At 44.3% G+C, this 21,811-nt stretch overlaps 1 protein-coding gene across 1 annotated transcript in view; it reads right to left on the bottom strand.

Annotated features, from left to right (window-relative positions):
* LOC143642891 (thioredoxin reductase 1, cytoplasmic) overlaps nucleotides 1–11,209 on the bottom strand; it is a 173,156-nt gene extending 161,947 nt beyond the window's left edge. Inside the window, exon 1 of the mRNA XM_077111875.1 lies at nucleotides 11,112–11,209. The gene's annotated coding sequence lies outside the window, so the exon portion shown is untranslated. The remainder of the gene's footprint in view (nucleotides 1–11,111) is intronic.
* Between the last annotated feature and the right edge of the window lie 10,602 nt (nucleotides 11,210–21,811).

Genomic DNA, 21,811 nt, shown 5'->3' with positions numbered 1-21,811 from the left:
CAAAACTTTGGGTCTCATCTCTTAGCTTAGCATCTGCCAGGGCTAGAGATTTCTTCTCTTCAAGATTTGGCTATTGGCACTTCCGGAGAAGATGGCGGCTTAGTAAGACGCGCGGGTCTTAGTTCCTCTTCCAGAAAAGCAACTAAAGAAACAGAAACAATACAAAACAGCTCCCGGAGTCACGACAGAGACCAAAAAGACAGCGTACCCCATTCTGGAACGGCTGAATGGGCAGGGAGAATCCGCTGCGGTGAGATACCCGAGGGGCGCGCGTTTTCCCGGCCGGGCAGCTGGCGACTGGGGTCCCCTCCACGCATGTGGCTCCCCGGTCTGACTGGGAACATTGGATAGCGGGGCCCTCCCATCACGCTTGGCGTCTCGGGCCAGCTGGGCAATTTGAACCGGCACTCCCCCAAGCCGCGGCCAGCGACCCCCGCCTCCACGCACGGTTTCCCGGGCCAACTGCCCCGCAGACAGACGACCGCCACGAGCGCCACCTACTGGGCAGGAAAAGAAAAACAGAGCCCAGAGATTCCACAGAAAAACCTTTCAACCAGCTGGGTCCCACACCCAGGGAAATCTGATCAAATGCCCAGACACCAGCAGAAAATATTGGATGACACTCGGAAAATTGAAGATATGGCCCAGTCAAAGGAACAGACCAATAGTTCAAATGAGATACAAGAGCTGAGACAACTAATGCTGAATATACGAACAGAAATGGAAAAACTCTTCAAAAACCAAATCAATAAATTGAGGGAGGACATGAAGAAGACATGGGCTGAACAAAAAGAAGAAATAGAAAATCTGAAAAAACAAATCACAGAACTTATGGGAGTGAAGGACAAAGAAGGAAAAATGGAAAAAACAATGGATACCTACAATGGTAGCTCTAAAGAGACAGAAGCTACAATTAGTGAACTGGAGGATGGAACATCTGAATTCCAAAAAGAAACAGAAACTATAGGGAAAAGAATGGAAAAACTTGAGCAGGGAATCAGGGAACTGAATGACAATATGAAGCGCACAAATATACGTGTTGTGGGTGTCCCAGAAGGAGAAGAGAAGGGAAAAGGAGGAGAAAAACTAATGGAAGAAATTATCACTGAAAATTTCCCAACTCTTATGAAAGACCTAAATATACAGATTCAAGAAGTGCAGCGCACCCCAAAGAGAATAGACCCAAATAGGCATTCTCCAAGACATTTACTAGTTAGAATGTCAGAGGTCAAAGAGAAAGAGAGGATCTTGAAAGCAGCAAGAGAAAAACAATCCATCACATACAAGGGAAACCCAATAAGACTATGTGTAGATTTCTCAGCAGAAACCATGGAAGCTAGAAGACAGTGGGATGATATATTTAAATTACTAAAAGAGAAAAACTGCCAACCAAGACTCCTATATCCAGCAAAATTGTCCTTCAAAAATGAAGGAGAAATTAAAACATTTATAGACAAAAAGTCACTGAGAGAATTTGTGACCAAGAGACCAGCTCTGCAAGAAATACTAAAGGGAGCACTAGAGTCAGATACGAAAAGACAGAAGAGAGAGGTATGGAGTAAAGTGTAGAAAGAAGGAAAATCAGATATGATATATATAATACAAAAGCCAAAATGTTAGAGGAAAATATTATCCAAACAGTAATAACACTAAAAGTTAATGGACTGAATTTCCCAATCAAAAGACATAGAATGGCAGAATGGATTACGACCCAGCAATACCACTGCTAGGTATCTACTCAAAGGACTTAAGGGCAAAGACACAGACGGACATTTGCACACCAGTGTTTATAGCAGCATTATCTACAATTGCAAAGAGATGGAAACAGCCAAAATGTCCATCAACAGACGAATGGCTAAACAAACTGTGGCGTATACCTACGATGGAATATTATGCAGCTTTAAGACAGACTAAACTTATGAAGCACGTAATAACATGGATGGACCTAGAGAACATTGTGCTGAGTGAGTCTAGCCCAAAACTAAAGGACAAATACTGTATGGTCCCACTGATGTGAACCGACATTCGAGAATCAGCTTGGAATATATCATTGGTAACAGAGACCAGCAGGAGTTAGAAACAGGGTAAGATAATGGGTAATTGGAGCTGAAGGGATACAGACTGTGCAACAGGACTAGATACAAAAACTCAAAAATGGACAGCACAGTAATACTTAAGTGTAATGTAACTAGGTTGGAACACTGAATGAAGCTGCACCTGAAATATGGTTTTTTGTTTGTTTGTTTGTGTGTTTGTATCTTTTGTTTTTGTTTTTTTCTTTTTCCTTTTTATATATATATTTTTTATTAGTATTATTTTAATTCTCTTCTCTATATTAACATTCTATATCTCTTTCTGCTGTTTTGCTAGTTCTTTTCCTAAATCGAGGCAAATGTACTAAGAAATGATGATCATACATCTATGTGATGATACTAAGAATTACTGAGTGCATGTGTAGAATGGAATGATTTCTAAATGTTGTGTTAATTTCTTTTCTTTTTTTTGATTAATAAAAAAAATTATAAAAAAAAAAAAGATTTGGCTATTTCTGTGAGTCCTTGCTTAGCATCTGGCCTATTCCTGTCTCAATTTCCAAACATCTACATCTGCCCTTCCAAACATCTGTATCTTACGTTTCTTCTAAATGTTTCCCCTTTTAGTGAGGGATAAGAGTTAAGAGGAGGTTTAGGTTTCCAATTTGGCAAGGTTGTGTTTACTGTCTCTTGGGAACAATGAAATGATCTAAAACTGAGAATGCTGAGACTGTGGACTTTGGGCATTATACATGATGCCCGATTAATGCCGGTGGCTGAAGGATGCACTGATGGAGAAATAGATTGGCAAATGATGGTGTATACTTATGAAGGAAGGCTGTGCTGCTACAAAAAGGAACAAAGTCATGAGGCATGCAACAATGTGAATAAACAGGACCACTCCAGCCAATCCTAAAGAACACCTAGGGTAATATATAAGATTTCACAAGGGTTCCAAGCAGTAGAGTAACTTTCCAGAAACCTACAACCACCAAATGGGTCCCTGGTCCAGATAAGTCCTGAAACCTAGCCCTGCCTTTCCAGAACTTTAGATAGTTTCATCTTCCTATCTCATATTAGTGACAGACCCTACCAGTATCAAAAATTTAGAATTGCCATAGCCCAAACAACCCCAAAGAGAGGTATGGAAAGATCAAAGGTGATGGTGGAATTATACATAGAAGATAAGACTTAACAAATGAATATGAATGCTGAATCGTTAAAATGATATTTCTTTTAGTCTCCAGTATTTTAGAGGAGCTAGAATAAAAATGTAAAATTCTGAAATTGTAACCCATGTCAAACTCTGAAATATGTTCTACAACTAAATGTGGTGCTGTGCATTGAAATTTATAGTTTTTTGGAATATATGTTATTTTTCACAAAAAGAAGGAAAAATGTTTCCCCTTTTAAAGGACCCCAGTAATCTAATCAAGACCCACCTTGTATGGAGTTATATCACCATCTAATCAAAAGGTGATACCCCCAACTGGACATGTCACATCTCCATGGAGAAAATCTAATCAAAAGTTTCCAAGCTATAATATTGAATCAGGATTAAAAGAAATGGCTGCCCCAACAAGATAGGGTCAGGATTAAAACATGTCTTTTCTGGGGTACATAATTGATACAAACTAGCACAGATGCATAACTATTTATGATTATTTCTTTTTGGTGGAATGTTCCTTTTATTTATATATGATGACTTTCTTTGTCTCTTTTTTTTTGGGGAGGGGGGTGCGAATGGGCAGGGTGCATGGTCCAGGGATTGAACTTGGGTCTCCCGCATGAAAGGTGAGCATTCTACTACTGAACCACCCATGCACTCTTTCTTTGTCTCTTATAACAGTTTTGCATTTAAAATCTATTTTGTGTGATTTTTGGTATAGCTATCCCAGCTCTTTTTTGATTACTATTTGTTTAGAATTTACTTTTCCAATCTTGTACTTTCAACCCACTTGCATCTTTGGGTCTAAGTTGACCCTCTTATAGAAAGTATACAGTAGGATAATACTTTTTACAACCCATTCTGTCAACCTGTGTCTTTTGATTGGGGAGCTTAATCTATTAGCATTTAATTTCATCACTGGAAATGCAGTACTTACTTCAACCATTTTATCCTTTGGTTTTTATATGTCTTATACTATTTTTGTCTCTTTTTTTCACCCTTTACTGATAATCTTCATTTTTACACTCTACTTCAAACCTCTCTTGTATTTTCCTTTTAGCCTGCAAAACTTCCTTTAGCATTTCTTGTAGGTCTCTTGTTGACAAACTCACTCAGTTTTATCTGTGAATATTTTAACTCTCTCTCACATTTGAAGGGAAATTTTGCCAGATAAAGAATTCTTGGTGGGCGTTTTCTTCCTTCAGTACCTTCAGTACCTTTTAGGATACTAAAAGGGTCTTCTCATCTCCGTGGTTTCTGATGAGAAATCAGCACTTAATATTTTTTGTTGTTGTTGTTAATAAAAACTGCAAGTTGCAAAGCAATATCTATAACATGACACTATAGTCATGTTTAAAAAAAACCACAAAACAATGTTTTATATATATCCATATTCATTCTTTAAGCAGGTACATAATTTAGAGATCTAGAAGGAAATAATGGTAACAGTGGTTGTGATTGTTAGGTTCTGGTGCAATGTGGCCAAATGATTATGCCCAGTTGTCTGGTCAGACGGGCACTGGCCTGACCATTGCTGCACGTATATTTCATGGCTGGCTGCTAAACCAGAAAGCTGGTGTATTAAATCATCAGTCAGGTGACCGCAGCTGTGGCTGATTACATCTGCAATCACCTAAGGCATGTCTCTCACAATGGTGATAATCCAATCAGCTGAAGGCTTTTAAGGAAGAGGAGAGTTTTTCCACTGCTTTTTCAGGCAGTAAAGCTCCCCTTTGGAGTTCATGGAGACCCTTCACAGGAGTTGCCAGCTTCACAACCTATCCTATGGATATTTGACTCAAATTTCCACGGTTGCATGAGACACCTTTATAAATCTCCTATACAGATCTCTCCTGTTAGCTCTGCTTCTCCAGCGAATCCTAATACAGTAGTTAATAGCTAATAGTGGTTACCTGTGGCAGGAGTAAGAGGATTGGGAGGGGTGAAAAAAAGGAAATTTAAGTCTACTCTCCAATATTTAAACTTTTTATATAGAGAATGTATTCATTTATTAATTGTGTGATTAAAAATTAACAAAAAATAGATACTAAAAATTATGATGATTTTCTCAGCCCTCCTTATCCATGTATTTCACATATAGCTGGACTTTTCAGTTAGTTATCACTATGTATAACATACTTTGAAAGTGTACCATTCAGAATGGTTTCTCTCCCTCCTAGGCTCTGCCTGTCCTCAAAGACCAAGGCCAAGGTCCGTGAGATTTGAGGTCACCTTAGCAGATGCATTCTCAGAGCTGCCACTGGCCCAACAGTCCACCCTCTTCCTTTAGTCCTTAAATCACTTTCCAAATGGCTTCCTGTGAAGGGATTTCCTGCCTACCCAGGTCAGTGCCCTTTTCTGACAAAAAAATAAGGAAAACTTAGTGACTTCAAATGAAGCTGTCAAGAGACTCAAAAATTTCATCTGTTTGTGTTTGTGGCAGGTCATCCAGGAATGCAGACTCCAAATGCTAACATCTTTGTGTATGCATGTGTCAAACGTCACCATGAATAACAGCTCCTAGTTTGTAAGAATAAACCTTTAAATGTGGATATATTATGTCAGTAACAATTATATCAACGCTGTCATGTGGATCTTGAAAATCTCTTTCATTTTTAAAGAGTTTTTTCTTGTTGTTTTTGAGAGCTAGATTCTGTAATCAGGAATCAGGGATGCCTTTGTTAATCAGGATCAGATCTTCTGATCCTTACTAAACAGTGAATTTTGCTTTTCTGATGGTGACCTGAAACACGAAACCAGCTCTTCCCAACAGTCAGTGTGCGATCACTGCCATTCCTCCAACTGCCACACTAAACCCTAGTTTCCAGCACTTCATCTTATTGTAGTTTCCCTGTCTCTTGCTGCTTTCAGAATTCTCTCTGTATCTTTGGCATTTGATTAGTGTGTGTCTCAGAGTAGTTCTATTAGGATTTGTTTGGAGGATGGTGCGCTTCTTGGATTTCTGTATGCATGTCCTTCAAAAGAGTTGGGAAATTTTCGGCCAATACTTCCTCAAATATTATTTCTCCCCCCTTTTCCTTTCTCTTCTCCTTCTGAGACACCCATGACACATATGTTTGTGCACTTCCTGCTGTCATTCAAATCCTTGAGACCGTGCTAAATTTTTCTCAATTCTTTTTTCTGTCTGTAAGATTTCAATTGCCCAGTGCACTGATCCTCTCATGAATGTTCAAATCTACTTTTGTATGCCTTAGTGTATTTTTAATCTCTTGTTTTCTGCCTTTCATTCCCATAATTTCTATTATTCTCTTTATAATTTCAAATTTATCTTTATGCCCACCCAATACTTCTCAATATCTTTTATCTCTTTAGCATATTTTCCTTCATCTCCTTGAATTGATTTAGGAAATTTGTTTGAATATCTTTGATCAGTTGTTCCAAATTCTGTAGTCTTCTCTGAAATTTAAATGTGTTCCTTTGACTGGGGCATATCTTCCTGTTTCTTAAGATGACTTGCAATTTTTTGCTGATGTTTAGGCATCTGATTATCTTGATGAGTTTACTTTGAAGGCCAGTCACTCTCTCTTGCCAAGAGTTTTATTGTTAATTGGTTTATGCCAAGGCTCTTCATTAACACTTGTTTCAACTTATTCTAGACCTTTAGAATTGCCCGTGTTTAACTGATCAAATTTTTTCAGCCGTTCTTCATCTGATTCTTGCCCTGGATATGTAATAGAGTTTTAAGACAGCACTATTTGTACAATTGTTTCACTCCCACGAGAATGCTTCCTTTCCTCTTTTCCTTCTCTGGGAATCTTTATCTATTCTATTTGTTTTTGCTACCCACACACCTTTCCTTGTTGTAGCTTCTTTTGCCTGGAGGACAAATTCTGGAGAAAGGTGACCCTGGAAAGAACTTTCCCAAGTCAGTATTTCCCAGCTATAACAGGACCAGGAACTCATGAAGGGAGTGAAGATAAGCTCCAAAGTGTCCTGGGAAGAGTGTCAGGAAAGACACCAAAAACTTTTTAACAAGTACCTGAACCTGCACTTTCCTGGCCTACCCAGCAAATGCCACCCTTCAGAAAGCGCCCAGCCCTAGAGAGGCACTGTGTCTTTAAACCTCCACCACCTCCACCCTGTCAGGGGAAAGGTTGAAACAACGGCTCAGTTGTCCCTGTCCAGGGTTGGCTGAAAGAGCATCTCAGAGACAGGACCAGCAATTCGAATTCACTGATCAAAAGCCATGATCAGTGCTTGGCCCTGTGCCCCACCCCACCCCTTCTTGGGGAATAGGACTTCCATATCTCTGTCTGCAGCAGCCTGCCAGGGACTGGATCCCAACGCAGCCCAACTCAAGAGTGGGGGACAGTCATTGGCAGTTGCTGCAGAAAGAGTTACTCACAGTTCTTTACAGCAGTTTCTCCTTCTTCCTGCTCTTCCCTGAATACCATATAGTGCGCCCTTGGCCTTCAGAGCCCTAGAATAGTTATTTCAGACAGGTCCTGCCTGTCCACTAGCTGTTTTGGAGATGAAGTGAGTCCTGGAGCTCCCTGTTCTGCCATAATCCCCAGAAGCCCAAGATCAACTGATCTATTTATCTATTTATATTTTTAGTGTATGCCAGCTTGATATTATTCTACTTATCCACATTCCATATTTACATGCAGTTATATATTGTTCAGTCCTTGGTGTTTTGTTTTCTTTATTTGAATTAGTTGTTAGTCTTTACCAACTATAAGAAGTCACAAAAATAATAAATGCATCTGGACTTTCAGGCTCTCTTGAAAAATCAGAAGATGTGGAAATATCAGACTCATCTTCCCACCCAACACATGAAGCTGAGTTGATTTTGTCCCTTTTATAGGGCATTCTCTCCTCGGTTCTCTTCAGTCTCCACCACTCTCTACTATTTTACTATCTGCATATTTCACTTATTTATATTATCTGCCTGACTCTGGAGCTACTTAAGTTTTCAATACCTCACCTATGACCTCTTAATTTTTCTCCTTACAAGTTATTTCCTAGCCTATACCACTTTCCACTACTTTCTCAGCTCAGTTTTCATCTAATAGTCACTGACATCTGAAGTGGGTGTATGTATATACCTTCAAATCACACGCAAAAACAATTATGACAAAAATAATTTTTATATGTTGATCAAAATTTGGCACTCAGCACACCAGCTGAAAATCTGCATTATCACTTAACCAGCAGGTAACAAATGGTTTGTTTTAACATCAAGTAGTGATAATTTATAGCTGTACACATGTAGACTAGTTTCCACCAGCAAAATAAAAGTTGAGAGCTGAAACAAGTATATAAAGAACATTCATTAAACACTTCCTGATGTTCTACAAAAGTAAAGCAATAGCATAAAGATTCATCCTTCTTCAAGGATTTAGTCCAAGTGTCAATCCAAAAATATGCTTTAAAAAAAAAACTTTAAATTTAGTACATATTAACACAAAGAAGTGAACATTCAATTGTGAAGATCCAAATAATGAACAAACTTTTATACAAATGACCAAGTTAATATGGGTGAAAAAGCAAGTTTTCTCTCAATTATCTAGAAAATCATGCAATGTTAACTTCTGACTGCAAATTCCTAACACATTAGTCAAAATGATCTTTGGCTTGGCACTACAGCTTTCAATTTCCTGTTACTACATCTGACTCAGCTTATCAGCCTCAACACTCTACAGTGACTACCCACTCCTCAGCCTATTGCTGAGGATAATAGGCAGAAGGCAGTGGTTTCACCCTGGCCCAAACACCTCACTATAACGTGCTCAGATCTTGGTTTAAACAGAATCACCTAAAGCATCAAAAATGAAAATTCCAGGTCCAGCTCCCCGATTTAGTGGACTTAGGGTGGAGACCAGGAAAATGCACTTTCTACCAAAACCTTCCCACCCCATCAGGTAATTAATTTTTGTGCAGAAAGTCTGGGCCACATTTTGATAAGCACCATCTCCTCTCCTCCAGACTGGAAAAGCTGGTTAGTATCAGCATTAGATTCTGGAAGATCCCTCACCCATAAAAAATTGAACTTCTACCACATCAACCACATTTACATATATATGGCTCCATATGGGACACATTTACTGAGTCCCAAGTAAATCTGTAAGGAAGTGTGCCAAGAACTGTGGGAGCCACAGTAATGTACAAGACACACTCCTGACACTCGAAAATCCAACAGGAGAACTATATGTTTTTGAGTTAATCAAAACACAATGGAAGAAGGCATGTCAGGGCAGAAAAACAAATGAAACCCTAAGAGCCCAGATGTTAAATCTGTCAACTATTTTCTCCGAATATTCTATATCTATCCACTTTTAGGATCACACCTTACAATAATTTTCCATGACACTCTTCCCTACTAGAGAGTGTGTTCAAGGGCTGAGATCATGTCGCCTTTACCCTGGGGTTTCTAGAGCTTGATGAATAACAGATGCTTGGCTGAAGGGTGATGGAGGCACTGGGGACAAACTGTGAGAAACCTCACACTGTAACTTGGCTGCTTACTTAAGAAATCAGTTTCTTGAAACCGTCATATAATTTTAAGTAGGGAGGGAATTCAGAAATTTGTTGTCCATCATCTCCCTAAATTTGGTATGCAGACTAGTGGTGGTAATCAGGAACATGGCTTCTAACGTGTTTGTAGTAATATATGAAAGAGCATTTTTAATTTCAGTAGTTATGTATACACATATGGATACAGAAAAATATCCAAAATTAAGCAATGGCTTCACAGATTAAAGCTTAAAAGGAGGCTAAATGTAAGTTTCAAAAAGTAAATACAGGACAAAGTTTGGATTGCTACCTGAACCTCTGCTTCCCAAACTGCAATTCGAAGGCCCCAAATAAACGCCCTACTGCCTTGCAAAAAAAAAAGAGAGAGAGAAACTCTTCCATGCTGCCAGAAACCAGGGTAACGGCTGCCCTGCGTAGGGTGAGTGACCCGAAAGGGTTAGGGTTAGGCGTGCGGGCTGCTGGGTGCTGGCAACGCTTCCTAATCCAGGTGCTGGCGACGACGCGTCAGCTCGTGGAAACTCAGCAGAGCTGTATTATGACAAACGCACTTTTCTGCATGCATGGCACTCTCCATTTTTTAAAACCAGTGGTGTGAAGGGAAATACTAAATACATGGAAGTACACAGATCTAAGGAAGGTCCCGACAATGGCACGTAAAAGGCAGCCTGACTCCTCTGCTCGCACCCCTCCCTGCAGCGAGGAGACCCCGCCGCCTGCCCGAGACCGGGGGCTGCTTCCCCCACGCCGCTCGCGCCTCCCGGCCTCTCCGCACCCCGGGCGCCGAGCTCAGCTCGCTCCGGTCGGGCCCGGGCGGCGCCTCCTTCCCCGCCTCCTCCCGAGGCGGCCGCCCCGCTGCCCGCCGCTCCCCGCCTCCGGAACCCGGGGGCGGCCGCCTCGGGCTTGTCCTACAGCTCAGGGGCCGTGTGTCCCCGGGCGGCCGTCCTGCCCTCTCCGTGCCTCCGGGTCTCCATTCCTGAAGCGCGGCCGCGCCAAGGCTCCGGTCCTCACCCGACGCGGCGAGAAAGGGGAGCCCCGGCCAGGGCCGAAGCTCCGGGGGGCGGGCCCGCGAGGCCGAAGGGGCCGGGCCGCGGGAAGGCTCTTCCCACGCGCGGTGCTCGCAGCGAGCGGCCACCCGCACGAGCCGGCGGCCACAGGAGGCCCACAGTCCTCGCGACGTGTGTCCGGGCCGCTTCCGGGCGGGTCCTCGCGGCGCGGGCAGCGCTCCTCCTTCCGCCCTCCCTTTCCGAAAGCACCGACCTGGGGCGGCCCGCGCCGGGCTCGGCCTCCGTCCCCTCCGCCGGCCGGGCCGCGACGCCGGCGGGGCCAGGGCACGTGCCCGCGACCAGGGGCATCGGCCTGGGCGCTGCGGACTGCCGCTCGCCCGACGCTCGGGCCGCGGCCCTCAGCCGTACCTGACTAGCCGCGGCCCCCGGCGCGCTTCACCCCGGCCTTCCACCGGGCGCGGGGTCGGCGCAGCCCACACGGCGCGGGGCCTTGTGGGAACTCGCCGACCTGAGGGACGCCGAGAGGACGCCGTGCGCCCCCTGCCGGCCGCGGTGGAGCGGGGAGGCGGGGGCGGGGGGCGGGGCGCGCGGGGGGCGGGGCGCGCGGGGGGCGGGGCGCGCGGGGGGCGGGGCGCGCGGGGGGCGGGGCGCGCGGGGGGCGGGGCGCGCGGGGGGCGGGGCGCGCGGGGGGCGGGGCGCGCGTACAGAGCCCCTAAACCCTAGGCCACTCCATTGCTATTTAAGGTTCTTGGATTTTTTTTTTTTAACGTTTAAACACGCTCATTAAAGACACATTCGAAAATGTTAAGCGGAAAGAAAAAAGCATCAACCAAAGTCTTACCCTCCCAACAAACTGTTACTACTGTTTACTATTTCTTTCCAGTTTTTTCCCCCTCCAAGCAGTTTTCCTTTTAAATGGCACAGTGTAAATCACTTTCCACACGCATTTTGCACCCAGGTTTTCATTTAATATTTGCATTTTCCATGCTACCACATCGTCTCGAAAGCCACCTTGACAACGGCTGGGCTCCAGCCTTACCCTCACTCTTGTCGGTCTGTCCTGGGTGAGGTCCACCCCCTCCCGTCCACAGCCTAGCCACCCCACCCCACCCCCACACTTCTACGGACTCCACTTTCCTTCTCAGAGTACCGAGAGCCTCTGACTTACCCCATATCCTCTCTCCTGTCCCACCTGCCTCCCCACAAAATATCAACACCACCAGAACTCTAACTTTACTTTTTCTTTGATGTATCCCAAATGCCTCAAATAGTGCCTGAGACATTATAAACTTCAGTATTGAAGGGAAGAAGAGAGGCAACATTATTTTTAATAACTATTAATATTCCCTCCCACAGAGCTACTGAACCACTCTTACCTACCCTTCTATTGTTAAACATTTAGTTTCTTACTTTACAATATCACAAATATGAATGCAGTGAATACCAGTGACCACTAGTAGTTCAATCTACTCTGTTTTTAACCCTTTATCCCCCGTTTTAGGTTGCAAGCTGCCAGAATGTGATACACCAGAAACAGAAGAACTTTTAGAAAGGGGAATTTATTAAATTGCAAGTTCACAGTTCTAAGGCCATGAAATTGTCCCCATCAAAGCAAGCCTATAGAAATGTTCAATTTAAGGCATCCAGGGAAAGATACCTTGGTACAAGAAGGCTGATTAAGTTCAGGGTTTCTCTCTCAACTGGAAAGGCACATGATGAACATGGCGACATCTGCTAGCTTTCTCTCCAGGCTTCTTATTTCATGAAGCTCTGCCAGGGATGTTTTCCTTTTTCATCTCCAAAGCTCTTTTGCTGCATGGCTCTAAAGCTTTTTCCAAAAGGGTTCCCTCTTAAAGGGCTCCAGTGAGCAACCCCACCTTGAATGGGTGGAGACACACCTCCATGGAAACCATCTAATCAAAAGTTACCACCCACAATTGGGTGGGTCACATTTCCATGGAAACCATAAAAAAAGCTTCCACTCAGCAATACCGAATGAGCATTAAAGTATCCCAGAGAATCAACACACAACAGATACACAACAGAGTCAAACTGGCATGCTCCCTATTATTTATTTTTTATCCTTATTTTTTCACTCCTCTGGCCATACCATGGATAAAAAGAGCATCAGACATGAGGTTTTCATAATCACATGGTTATACAATCGTTTTCAAGAATCAAGGCTACTGGAACACAGTTCAACAGTTTCAAGTACTTCCCTCCAGCCACTCCAACACACCATAAACTAAAAAGGAATATCTATAATGCATTAGAATAACCTCCAGGATAACCTCTTGACTCCGTTTGAAATCTCAGCCACTGAAAATTTATTTTGTCTCATTTCTGTCTTCTCCCTTTTCTTCAAGAAGGCTTTCTCCTTCCCAGGATACCGAGTCCTGGCTCAACCCCAGGAGTTCTGTCCCATGTTGCCAGGGAGATTTACACCCCTGAGAGTCATGTCTCATGTAGGGTGGGGAGGGCAGTGAGTTCACCTGCCAAGTTGGCTTACAGAGAGAGGCCACATCTGAGCAACAAAAGAGGCTCTCTGGGGGTGACTCTTAGGCATAATTATCCGTAGGTCAAGGCTATCCTTTGCAGGAATAAGTTTCATAGGTGCAAATAAGTTTCAATGAGGGCTCAGCCTATTGATTTGGTTGTTCCTGCTGCTTGCAAGAATATCAGGAATTCCCCAAATGGGGAAGTTTAATATTTCCTCCTTTCTCCCCTGTCCCCCAAGGGGACTTTGCAAATACTTTATTCACTGCCCATATTACTATGGGGTATATCAGGGCATCACATAGATTCCATGTAATTATGGTGTTCAAATAAACTGACCGTACAAGTTAAATTAGATAATGCACTACCCAAAATAAAAATTTTGCACCAAAGGAAGATTTCTCCCTTTGGTCTCACACAAAAGTTGAAGTTTTAAAATATAGATGACATAACCTTTACTCTGTATTGAGATTTACCTTAGTCCTATACAGATCAGCTTCATTCGTATCTATAGTCGAAGTCTGATCATTTTTAGTCGAAGTCTGATCATTTTTTTCAACTTTTTAAAGAGTTCCTATATGGGGTACTGCTGACTTTCATAGCTTCAGAGCTCTAACTCTGAGTCTCAGGTGTTACATAAATACCCGAAGTTTCAGGGAATGACCAGATTATGCACAAGTAGCTCAGCATCTCAGAATTTAGAAATAGCAGTTACAATTCTGGAATAGATGTGACTGCTGTAAAAGCCTACAACCTATGAACCTCTACAGTAGCCCCAGCCTGATAACCATGAGGCATGATAGGAGTTATCTTTTTGTTTCTGCCATTTCATTCAACATACTGTCCTTAAAATTCATTCACCTAGTTGTGTATTACAACCGCATTCCTTCTTACAACTGCATTCCTTCTTGCTCAGTAGTCCATTGTATGTAAACACCACAGTTCCCCCTTCCATTCCTTGTGCTGTTAGGCCACCTTCATCCAATGGGAATCACGAACACTGCCACCATAAACACAACTGTGCAAATGTCCATTCATGTCCCCATTCTCAGTTCCTCCAGCTATATACCTGGCAATGGGGTTTCAGGATCATGTGGCAACCCCATCTCTAGCCTCCTGTGGAAACACCACATGCCCTCCAAGGGGCTGCACCTCTCAGATTCCCTATTGACAGTGAATAGGTACATCTCTTGCTCATATTTTCTCTAGCACTTGGTTCTCTCTATGTTCGTTTTTTTAAGTTTTTTTTTTATAGTATAACATATACAAAGCAAAGAAAGAAAAAAACAATAGTTTTCAAAGCACTCTTCAACAAGTAGTTACCGATCCCAACAAGTAAGATAGATCCCAGAGTTTGTCATGAGCTACCATAAGAACCTCTCACATTTTTCCTTCTAGCTGCTCCCAAATATAGGAGGCAAGAAGGCTTAAATATATTTTTAACCGCAATCGACTTTTTTCTTTCATTTTTGTGAAAAATAACATATATACAAAAAAGCAATAAATTTCAAAGCACAGCACCACCATTAGTTGTAGAATATATTTCAGAGTTTGACATGGGTTACAATTTCACAATTTTATGTTTCTACTTCTAGCTGCTCTAAGGTACTGGAGACTAAAAGAGATATCAATTTAATGATTAAGCAATCATAATTCATTTGTTAAATCCTATCTTTTCTGTATAACTGCACCAAAGACCTTTGATCTTTCTATCCCTCTCTTTAGGGGTGTTTGGGGCCTTGGCCGTTATAAATTTTTCATGTTGGAAGGGTCTGTCACTAATATGGGGTAGGGAGATGGAAAAATTTGATGTTCTGGAGAGGCTGGGCCCTCTAGGTTTCAGGACTTATCTGGTCCAGGGAACCATCTGGAGGTTGTAGGTTTCTGGAAAGTTACTCTAGTGCCTGGAACCCTTGTGGAATCTTATATATTGCCCTAAGTGTTTGTTCTTTAGGATTGGCTGGAATGGTCCTGGTTGGGGGTTGGTAGGTTTTGATAGGTAGTGAGGTCTAACTGAAGCTTGTGTAAGAGCAACCTCCAGAGTACGCTCTTGACTCTGAACTCTCTCTGCCAATGATACTTTATTAGTTATGCTTCATTTCCCCCTTTTGGTCAGGATGTAATTGCTGATCCCACAGTGCCAGGAAGACTTTCAGCCCTGGATAAATGTCCTATGTAGGGGGAGGGCAATGATTTCACTTGTAGAGTTGGGCTTAGAGAGAGTGAGGCCACATCTGAGCAACGAAAGAGGTCCCCCAGGAGTAACTCTTAGGCATACCTATAGGTAGGCTAAGCTTCTCTGCTACCTACATAAGCTTCACAAGAGTAAGCCTCATGATCGAGGGCATGGCCTATTGATTTGGGTATCCCTAATGTTTGACACAATATCAGGGGATTCCCCAGTGGTAAAGTTTAATAGTTCCATATTTTTTCTCCCATCTCTCAAGGGACTTCACCAATATTTTCTCTCTGTTCATTTTTAAACAGTTTTTTTCACACATCATATAATAAAATCTAAGTAAATAGCCATGCATTCACCACCATAACATATATGAACACATTTCCTTTTCTTCCACAAAGAATCCATGCCCCTTTCCCAATCCCCCTGCCTGCTGACGTTTAGTTTTGGCATAATGCCTTTAAGCATATTACAATACTACTGTCGACTATAAACCCTAGCTTGCACTGATTGAACTTTTTCCTGTACACCATCCCATTTTCAACATCTTGCAATGTTGATGTTCATCTGTTCTCCCTCGTGCAAAAACGTTTTTATATTGTACATTTAATCACCATCACTGTCCACTCTAAGTATTCCTAAGTTAGACTGTCTCAGTCTTTATCCTCCATCTTTCCTTCTGGTGTCGTACGTGCCCCCAGCACTTCTCCCTCAAACATACTCACACTCAGCTTCATTCAGTGACTTCTAGTATTGTGCTACCATCAGGTAGCATCATGCTACCCATTTCTAAATTTATATAATCAGTGCTGTTGCACATTCTGTATTTCTTCAGCCCCAGTTGCCCAATCTCTACCCTATTTCTATCTCCTGATAACCTGTGTTCTTAACTGAAATTCTTCAAGTTCACTCATTAATGCTAGCTCATGTCAGTGAGACCACACAGTATTTGTCCTTTTGTTTCTGGCTAATCTCACTCAGCATAATGTCCTCAAGCACATTGTCATATGCTTCATAACTTTATTCTGTCTTACAGCTGTGTAATACTCCATCATATGTATGTACCACAGCTCGTTTAGCCACTCATCTGTTGATGGACATTTGGACTGTTTCCATCTCTTGGCAAGTGTAAATAATGCTGCTATAAACATAGGTGTGCAAATGTCCGTTTGTGTCCTTGCCCTCATGTCCTCTGAATGGATACCTAGCAATGGGACTGCTGGATCACATGGCAATTCTCTACTTAGCTTCCTGAGGAACCACCCAACCGACTTCCAGCATGCCAACTGTGACTTTTTAACAGCAAAACCACATTGTGCCCCATCAAGTGGAGGTTTAGTATTGTCAACAGTGAAGTGCCTTCAATTAACACATCTTAAGCATTCCACCCACATCCAGCTTTGTCAGAGGCTGCTGCAGGGCTTCTAACACAAGTCTCCTGCTCTCCAGGAACTGCCAGCCCAGCTGAGAGTTAGTGTCTGGTCACACGTGTAGCAATGGTGCGGGCCCTTTGTTTTGGTTTGGGTGTGTGGCCAAGCTTGGATCCTGCTTTTCTCGGAGCAACCCAATGTCAGAATGCTCTTGGAAAACACTGGGGGTTTATTTGCTTAAATACAATAAAAACAAATAAAAGCTGAAGCAACGACTTTTAAAAACAGACAGGAGAAAAAACAAAAAATAAAATAATAATAATTGTGGTAGTTAGGTTCAGGTGTCAACTTGGCCAGGTGACGGCACCTAGTTCTGTGGCTGTGGACATGAGCCAATGGTATGTGAACCTCATCTGTTGCTGATTTACATCTGCAGTCGGCTAGGAGGCATGTCTGCTGCAATGAGTGACGTTTGATTCAATTGGCTGGTGCTTAAATGAGAGAGGTCAATGGAGCACAGCCTAAGCAGCTCAGCAGACCTCATCTCAGCACTCGGAGCTCAGCCCAGGCCTTTAGAGATGCAGAAAGGAATCACCCTGGGGAAAGTTGTTGGAACCCAGAGGCCTGGAGAGAAGACCAGCAGAGATCACCCTGTGCCTTCCACGTAAGAAAGAACCTCAGTGGAAAGTTAGCTGCCTTTCCTCTGCAGAACTAATGAAATAAGTTCTCCCCTTTTATTAAAAGTCAATCCATCTCTGGTGTATTGCATTCCAGCAGCTAGCAAACTAGAACAATAATAAAAGAAACATAAAAGAAAAAACAAACAGGAGGTTGGTGCCTGTTATATTAGTAACTAACATAGCTAAGTTGGAACTTTCTTCTTTTCTTTTACCATTTTCATTGTGAAATATAACATATATGCCAAAACATAATCAATTTCAAAGTACATTTTAACAAATAGTTGTAGAACAGATTTCAGAGTTTGGTATCGGTTACAGTTCATAATTTTAGGTGTTTCCTTCTCGCTGGTCTAAGACACTGGAGACTAAAAGAAATATCAATATAGTGATTCAGCGCTCATACTCATTTGTTAAATCCTATCTTCTCTGCTATAACTCCTCCTTCTCCTTTCATCTTCCCAATCTTTAGGGATGTTTCTCACTTTTCCTGTTGAAAAGTGGTGTCACACTGTGGGGTGGGGGATGAACTGGTGGGTACTCTTGAAGAGGCTGGACCCTCTGGGTTTCAGGACTTGTCTGGCCTCGGAGCCATCTGGAGGTTTTAGGTTTCTGAAAAGTAAACTTAGCGTGTGCAACTCTTATAGGATCTCAGGTAGACTGCTGGCTGTTCTTCACAGTCAGCAGGGATCTTTTGATTGAGGTGTGGCAAGCCATTTTTATTAGCACTGTTCAGCTGAAGCTTGTGTAAGAGTAGCAGTTCAGAATAGCCTCTCGACTCTATTTGAACTCTATCAGCCACTGATGCCTTATTTTGTTACATTTATCTCCCCTCTTTTGGTCAGGAAAGCACTGTCAATCCCAAGGTGCCAGGGCCAGGCTCATCCCTGGGAGTCATGCACCATGTTGCCAGGAAGACTCACACCCCTGGACATCATGTCCCATGTAGGGGTAAGACAGGACTTCTTAAAGTCAAAGAGAATTTCCCTCCCTCTATGAGCCAGGTCTAAATTTCCACTGTTCGTTGGAATGATTGTTTCAGAGATTTTTTTTTTAACATGCTGCTCAATTATACTAAAATTATCATTTTATCTGCAAAGTTCCAACTGTGGTTTTCTTCTCTTTTTCTCTACTTTACATTTAAGTAAAAGGAAGCCTTTTCCATTTTCTTTTTTAATGCCTAGGCAAACGCAGCTGAGAGACGTGCTTACCTGAGTCATCCTACAATATATGAAAGAGGTGGTAATTTGTTGGACAGTTAACAATGAGCAGGCACCCTGCTAAAGTGCTCAGATTATCTCCTGTTTTCCTCACAGCGGCCCTACATGGTAGGAGCTATTATTATTCTTGTTTGACAGATGATAATCCAGAAGCCCAGGGATTAATGCCCAGGATCACACAGTTTAACATGGAAATGCAGGTTTCCCGACTGCCAAGCCACCTCTGTCCTCAACCACTCGCCTCATTAATCCTTTTGACATTGCAATCCACTAAAACCCTGTGCAGGGAAAGCGTATTTTGCTTGACTTGTCCTCTGCATTTGGCCCGTTTTCAGTCTCTCCTCCTTGGAACCTGCCCTCCACTTGGCTCCCAAGTGTCTGCTGCCCTGGGTCTCCTCTTCCTTGCAGGCTGCCCACTCTTGTCCCCTTTGCAGCCTCCCTCTCAATCTTGCTGACTCTTAATACTGCAGTGCCTCATGGCTCAGTCCTTGAACTTTCTCTCCTCTCTCTCTCAATCTGTACTTCCTCCCTTGGTGATCTCATCCAGTCTCAAAACTTTAAATGCCATCAATCTGCTGATAACTCCCAAATTTATATCTCATGCCCTGATCATCTTCAAAAAATCCAGGCTCACATATGCAGCTGGCCACGGAACATCTCCTCTTGAGTGTCTATAAACATCTCAAACTCCGTGTGTCCAAGCTTGTTCCCTTCCCCAGCTGCTTCTCCCAGGGTCTCCCCCTCTCAGGAAGCAGCACCTCCACCCTGCCCGCTGCTCAGGCCAAAAGCCTTGGAGCCATACTTGGCTCTTCCATCTCATACCCGGCATTCCAATCTGCCAGCAAATTCTGGCCATTCTATCTTAAAACGATATTTAAGAATTAAGCAACATCTAACTACCTCTACATCTAACTACCAGTTTACCGGAAACAAGGGACAAAGAAACATGTTGAGCAACGCGATACGGATATAATCAGCAGAATCCAGAGGGGTTACTTCATCAACGCAAAATGAACAGGGAGGGAAGACGAGGAGGAGGGGGTCTGATCACTGGAAAGAGACATGCGAGAGGCCCACCAAACAGGATACACGGACTTGGCTTGGATCCTGATTTGATCATATCAATGTTTGTCATATATATGTGTCAGTCAGGGGAAACTTTTGAATATTGAGTGGATACTTATAGTCATTAGTAATTATTAATTAACTAATGTTAGCTGTTTTCATACTGGTAATATAGTAATGTAGAGTTTTTTTAGTTCTTACCTTTTAGAGCTCCATTCTGAAATATTTAGGATTGAAGTGACAGTCTGGGATTTCCTTGAGAGTAGTTTAGTGTAGGGTGAAGATGTAGAGGAAGTGAGGTTGGCCAGGTGTGGACTGTTGAAGCTGGCCAAGGGGATTCATTTCACATTCTCCCTTCTTTGTATATGTTCAAAGTTTTCCATAGCAAAGTTAAAAAATAAAAAGATACCAAAAAGCGATGCCTCCTCCTGCTGCCTCTCACCTCCGTGACTGCTCACCTGCATTGTCCAGCCCTTCTCACCGGCCAGCCTGTCCCCGGCCTGCCCCTCCTTACAACTGTTGGACGCTGCGAAGCGTGGGCCCTGCCCCGGCGCGCGCGTGCGCGCAGGCTGGGCCCCGCAGCCCCCGACGCGCCTCCGCCTCCTCTTCCTTGAAGCCCACCAAGCCCACCCGCCTGAAGCCTTGGCACCGGCTGTCCCTCTGCCAGGACTTCAGATGGCCACACGGCCCACTCCCTCGCCTTCTTCAGATCTTGGCACAAATGCAGCTTCTCAGGGAGGACTGCGCTAGCCTCTCTAAGACGGGGCGGCCCCTTGCTCCACCATTGACCCCTATAGCCCCTTTCCCCCTTCCAGGCTTTATTTTTCACCGGAGAAATGACCAGCATCTAAATAATATAACACAAAATAATAATAATAATGTATAACATATCTTATACGTAATAATAAGATGATACAATGCCGGCACGTACCGCTTGTTGTCGGCCGCCGCCGAGAGAGTGTAGACTGCTCAGGGCAGGAATTCTGGTCTGCGCTGTCGCTGCTGTTCGCTCAGCGCCCAGAGCGGGTCTGGCTCTCCTCCGCCGTCAGTGAATAGTTGGCGAATGAATGAATGAAGGCGCATCCGTGTGCGGTGCCAGCGGATGGTCTGGGGGCAATGTCCCTTCCTTTACCCAGCAGGTACTTGTGGCTGAGGAAGAATGAAAGACTCGGAAGAACTCAAAGGCATGGTGTCGAGCGCAATAAGCCAGACAGCACCGGGAGACGCGGCGTGGTTTCAGTACCGGAAACAGGCAAATTCACAGCAGCAGGTGGACGAGCCCCTGCGGGGCGGGCGGGGACCACGGCTCAGGGGCCACCCAGTTCCTGTCCGGTGTGAGGAAACGCTCGTGGGTGGCGGCAACGGTGGCACCTGTTGTGGCTGAGATGGGTGTCCGTGAATTGCACACGAGTGGCTTACACGGGAAATGTTGAATCGCGTGTATGTTGTCTGGGTAAGAACGTAATAAAAACGACCAGCGGAGCCCGCGCGCTGCGGACGTGGTTCCGAGCGCCAGGCCCGGGCGGCCGTGGTCTGCAATCTCCGAGCTGCCGGCCGCGGGCAGGACGCCTCGCCAAGGACGACGTGCCACCCCCACGGGGGGCAAACGCTGGACGTCCCGACCTTATTTATTTATTATTTGAAGTTAATCCCCGAGCATTGGCAATCCAGAAACCACAAGTGCCTCTTTAGGGAGAACTGCGGACAGCCGGGTCTAGTGACCCCTGCGTGGACGGCCCCCACTCCGGGTCCCTCCAGAGGCCACAGCTCCCTCCCAGCCCCCAGCCCCCAGCCCCCACCCTCCAGACCCCGGACCCCAGCTCCCAACCCCCGGACCCCAGCTCCCAGACCCCAGACCCCAGCTCCCAGACCCCAGACCACAGACCCCAGCTCCCAGCTCCTAGCCCCCCAGTTCCCAGCTCCCAGACCCCAGACCCCAGCTCCCAGACCCCAGCTCCAAGACCCCAGCTCCCAGTTCCCAGTTCCCAGCCCCCAGTGCCCAGATCCCAGCCCCCAGATCCCAGTCCCCAGACCCTCGACCCCAGCCCCCAGCTCCGCCCCTGAGCGCCTCCTGCCCGCCGCCCCACCCTGGCCCCTCGAG

Source organism: Tamandua tetradactyla, chromosome 7 (assembly GCF_023851605.1).
Source record: "Tamandua tetradactyla isolate mTamTet1 chromosome 7, mTamTet1.pri, whole genome shotgun sequence".
NCBI lineage: Eukaryota > Metazoa > Chordata > Mammalia > Pilosa > Myrmecophagidae > Tamandua > Tamandua tetradactyla.
This window is presented reverse-complemented; position numbering and strand designations above follow the sequence as displayed.